This window comes from Silurus aristotelis (assembly GCF_946808225.1).
Source record: "Silurus aristotelis genome assembly, chromosome: 8".
Taxonomy (NCBI): Eukaryota; Metazoa; Chordata; class Actinopteri; order Siluriformes; family Siluridae; genus Silurus; species Silurus aristotelis.
The window spans coordinates 2,907,656-2,913,655 of NC_139581.1; positions in this window are offsets into that span (position 1 = coordinate 2,907,656).

Here is a 6,000-nt window from a genome sequence, read left to right on the forward strand (position 1 = left end):
GACTGGGGCTCCATGCAAGATCTCACCTTGTGGGGTCTCAATGATCCTAAGGAAGGTGAGAAATCAGCCCAGAACTACACGGGAGGAGCTGGTCAATGACCTGAAAAGAGCTGGGACCACCGTTTCCAAGGTTACTGTTGGTAATACACTAAGACGTCATGGTTTGAAATCATGCATGGCACGGAAGGTTCCCCTGCTTAAACCAGCACATGTCCAGGCATGTCTTAAGTTTGCCAATGACCATTTGGATGATCCAGAGGAGTCATGGAAGAAAGTCATGTGGTCAGATGAGACCAAAATAGAACTTTTGGGTCATAATTCCACTAAACGTGTTTGGAGGAAGAAGAATGATGAGTACCATCCCAAGAACACCATCCCTACTGTGAAGCATGGGGGTGGTAGCATCATGCTTTGGGGGTGTTTTTCTGCACATGGGACAGGGCGACTGCACTGTATTAAGGAGAGGATGACCGGGGCCATGTATTGTGAGATTTTGGGGAACAACCTCCTTCCCTCAGTTAGAGCATTGAAGATGGGTCGAGGCTGGGTCTTCCAACATAACAATGATCCGAAGCACACAGCCAGGATAACCAAGGAGTGGCTCTGTAAGAAGCATATCAAGGTTCTGGCGTGGCCTAGCCAGTCTCCAGACCTAAACCCAATAGAGAATCTTTGGAGGAAGCTCAAACTCCGTGTTTCTCAGCAACAGGCCAGAAACCTGATTGATCTAGAGAAGATCTGTGTGGAGGAGTGGGCCAAAATCCCTCCTGCAGTGTGTGCAAACCTGGTGAAAAACTACAGGAAACGTTTGACCTCAGAAATTGCAAACAAAGGCTCCTGTACCAAATATTAACATTGACTTTCTCAGGTGTTCAAATACTTATTTGCAGCTGTATCATACAAATAAATAGTTAAAAAATCATACATTGTGATTTCTGGATTTTTTTTTTTAGATTATGTCTCTCACAGTGGACATGCACCTACGATGACAATTTCAGACCCCTCCATGATTTCTAAGTGGGAGAACTTGCAAAATAGCAGCGTGTTTAAATACTTATTTTCCTCACTGTATATATATATATATATATATATATATATATATATATATATATATATATATATATATATATATATATATATATATGGGGCATTAGGTTCCATCTTTGATCCATCCACTGTCCTGTCTCAGGTCAGCTCACCCAGTGTGGCCCTGATTGGACTAATGTTGTTCCAGATTTACAAACCTGAGGTGCACAGAAGCATAGAATGCATAGAATTTCAAGAAGCCATACTTTGTGATGTCTTTATATTGTCTGAAGATCCAGAATCAGCACCTTAAAGGTATCAGGCATGTGGTTTAGTACACAAAATGCATCTGCGTTTCATGTCCTGAGATCATTCATCTCTAGACTTGCTGATCCCTATCTTTGTTGAGTCACATTTATCTCATGGCTGGAATGTGAATTCAGACAGTGGGGTGTTATCTTGTGCTCCAAGGGGACAATTTCTTATCTCTTACTACTTCACCAGACCAAGATGCAGGTTTTCCCAGAGACTACAGTATGCTAGCACGAGGGCCATGAAACCACCCAGATTAAAAACTGGAGTTCAGGGTCCTGCTGGAGGGAAGTTTAACAAGATTGTGCTTCAATAACAGTAGCAAGAAGCTAGCACTGTTTACTGATACAGTGACTGGAAATGTGTGTACGCTGTTAAAATGTCAAAACAGAGTCAGATTTTTACTTGTAAACATTTTAAAAAGGTTGTGACTCATGAGGGAATGTGTGTTGATGGTGCCACCTGGTGGTGGGCTTGGAGCATAGCATGTGTGAATAAAATTGTTTTTGGAAAATTCTATTACAGGGGTTTTTCAACTGGTGGTATGTAGGCTGTCACGGACCACATGCAATGCCGCCGCGGACCACCAGGGGGCCGCGGACCACCGGTTGAAAACCCCTGTTCTATTATATTCAGCATTGAATAAGGCGCCACCTGGTTGTGAGTTTGCAGGATCGCATGTAAGAATCAAAATACACTGAACAAAATTATAAACACAACACTTTTGTTTTTGCCCACATTTTTCATGAGATAAACTTAAAGATATAAGACTTTTTCTATGTACACAAAAGGACTATTTCTCTCAAATATTGTCCACAAATCTGTGAATCCATTCATGAGATCCAGAGGCCCCCTTGTTGTGCCATTCATCCACGACCATCACCTCATGTTGCAGCATGATAATGCACAGCCCCATGTTGCAAGGTACACAATCCTGGAAGCTGAAAACATCCTAGTTCTTGCATGGCCAGCATACTCACCGGAGATGTCACCCATATTGAGCATGTTTGGGACACTCTGGATCGGCGTATATGACAGCGTGTTCCAGTTCCTGCCAATATCCAGCACCTTCGCACAGCCATTGAAGAGGAGTTTAATTGAGTGAACCAACATTCCACAGGCCACAATCAACAACCTGATCAACTCTATGTGAAGAAGATGTTTTGCACTGCGTGAGGCAAACGGTGGTCACACCAGGTAATGACTGGTTTTCAGACCCCCAATACAGTAAAACTGCACATGGCCTTTTATTGTGTCCAGCCTAAAGCACACCTGTGCAATAATCATGCTGTCTAATCAGCATCCTAATATGCCACACCTGTGAGGTGGATGATTCTCTCATGCAAAGGAGAAGTGCTCACTTACACAGATTCCGACAGATTTGTGAATATTTGAGAAAAATAGGCCTTTTGTGTACATAGAAATAAATGATGGCAAAAACAAAATTGTTGCCTTAATAATTTTGTTTAGTGTATTTACATTTTTAATAACCCAGTCACTAGGGTTGCACAAGCCAGTGCACTCTTAGTGCCGGTCCCAAGCCCGGATAAATGGGGTATAGAGAAGGTCAGAAGGAGTTGCATTGTGTGTTTGTGGATTGAAGTGTACGACAGGGTGGAGAGAGGAGTTGTGGTATTGTATGAAGATGTCCGGTGTGTCAGAGAAGTTTGTGAGGGTGGTGCAGGGCATGTATGAGGACAGTGTGACAGCAGTGAAGTGTGAATTAGGAATGACAGACTGGTTTAAGGTGGAGGTTGGACTGCATCAAGGATCGGCTCTGAGCCCTTTCCTATTTGCAGTGGTGATGGACAGGTTGACGGACGAGGTATATATATATATATATATATATATATATATATATATATATATATATATATATATATATATATATATATATATATATATATATATATATATATATATATATAATTTCTACATTATCTTGAAATTAAGCAATTAATGTATGAATTAAAATGTAAATCACACTCATTAAAACAATGAGATATTTAATTAAGACAAAATGACACGTGAACTTTGTTTTAAATTTTTCCTACAGTTCATTGAGATGTGTTACCCGACTCGGCCACCAGAGAGCAGTATAAACCTAAATTAAAATAAAAAGACTAGAAATATTTTACATTTACAGCAATAAGCACCCCCGACCTCCTCAAATCACCTTCATCAGTACCTGACTTTACTAACACCCTTGTGACTGAATGAATCTCACACAAAACTCCACAATGTTCCCAGAAGTTTGAAAGTTATTATTGATAGCAAACGTTGAATGTGTTAAATGTGTTAAATGTTGAATGTGATGCTAAAAAAAAAAAAAAAAAAGCACACATGAATCTTAAGCTCAGGTGTCTACAAACTTGTGTCTATGTAGTGCATGCGGGAAATGTGCTGAGAATATAATTGCATATTTATATTCATGTATAGTGTACAAAAGGCGCCAATCATTGTCCCTGAATTCTTTACATTATAAACATTTAACAAATAAATCAATCTAATGGCCAATTTAGAAATCAGAATTGATGATCTGATTGATGATCTTCTTAGGTACATGTTAAGAGCATAAAAAAATGACTACACTATGGCCATGAGCTGTTTTATTTACAATCTAATCAGTTTCCATTATGCAAATGGATGTTTTAGGCATCGCATTGTTCCAGCATCTGGAACAAGAGCCATGTGACAGGAGGGGCATCAAACCATTCATGCCTACAGCGATGTACTCTGGTGACCTCTGACTGGAGCAGCTAAAGAATAATCATAGGAATAACTCACTGCATTGCTATTTTCTTAGATTACAAGAGAGAAGCAGCAGCAGATGAAGAGGGATGTGGCGAAAGCAAAGGCATATGAGGAGCTGTAGGAGAAGTTGGACACTGAAGAAGGAGAAACGGATTTGTAGCGATTGTCCAGGCAGAGAGACCGAGCTGGGAAGGGATGGAGATGGAAATGTGTTGACTAGTGAGAAGAGGTGGAGAACGGTGGAGGAGTTCAGGTACCTGGGATTAACAGTGCAAAGTAATGGAGAGTGTGTTAGAGAAGTGAAGAAAAGAGTGCAGGCAGGGTGGAGTGGGTGGAGAAGAGTGATAGCAGGAGTGATTTGTAATAGAAGAGTATCTGTGAGAGTGAAGGGAAAGTTTATAGGACTGTGGTGAGACCTGAGATGTTGTATGGATTAGAGACAGTGGCATTGAGTAAAAGACAGGAGGTGGAGCTGGAGGTAGCAGAGCTGAAGATGTTGAGATGTTCTGTTGGGAGTGACGATGATGGACAGGATTAGAAATGAGTTTATTAAGGGACAGCGCATGTAGGACATTTTGGAGACAAGGTGAGGGAGGTGAGATTGAGATGTTTGGACATGTGCAGAGGAGGGACATGGGGTATATCAGTAGGAGAATGCTGAGGATGGAGCAACCAGGAAGGAGGAAAAGAGAAAGACCAATGAGGAGGTTTATGGATGTGGTAAAGGAAGACATGCAGGTAGTTGGGGTGAAAGAGGCAGATGTAGAGAACAGGGGGTATGGAGACGGATGATCCGCTGTGGCGCCCCCTAATGGGAGAAGCCGAAAGAAGAAGAAGAAGAAGAAGAAGAAGAAGAAGAAGAAGAAGATTTAGTCTTGAGTAATATGCATTATATGGACAAAGGTTTGCAGCTCTATAGCTGGAGATCTTCCACTCCAACTGATATAAATCATGTTTTCATGGAGCTGGCTTTTTTCTGGTTATCACCTTAAAAATCCCCTTGCACAGTAATACAGCGCCCCAGCTCTTTTCTGGAACATGTCATGAGTATTTTCGAAGCACGTTAAACACCTTCTGCGATTCGTGCCGCAACGGTGTCAAAACGATGACCTTCGAGCTGCATTTCATGTTCAGGAAGAGTTAGAAGTCCGCAGGAGCTGAATCTGGCGAGCGAGGAGGGTGATTAAGTGAGATCATGTGGATCGTTCTCCGCTGATTATCATGCACGAGTTGCTGAATGGTCAATTTTTCAAGTGTTGAGCTTGTCGAAGGTCTTCCTGATCGCTTGTCGTTTTCCCAGCAATGTTCTTCATGCAGCATGTCAAACGTATGTCATGTAAAACATCTCTGTGGGAGGATTTGCCCAGTTTCATGCAGAATTTCACAGAATTTCACGTTCGCTCTTTGTTCCAACTTTGTGATGAAGCAAAAACGTGGTCAGAATAGAACCAGTTACACCATCAGTCTCAAAACTTTTTAATACAGTATGTAGAATGGTTCTTATATATATATATTTATTTATTTATTTATCCCCCCTTCCTGGTTCCAGAAGAATAAACGATGCATAAATGACTAGTGAAGTTCAGTGATACTGTATGTTCTGTATCGGTCAATCTGGTCATGACATATTGAATATTGAATAATATTTAAAAAGCCAAGCAACTAAAACAACTTTATTTTATAAATATATGTGAATAAATGTATAAATGTATTCTTGAATAATGGGATTACAAAGAAAACATCCAGAAACAATGAACCAGAAATAAAGGTAATAACAGTGTTATGATATCACTCTCACATATCACATCTCTCTCTCTCTCTCTCTCTCTCTCTCTCTCTCTCTCTCTCTCTCTCTCTCTGTGTCTCTTGCTCTCTCTGTCTCTCTCTGTCTCTTTCTCTCTCTCTCTC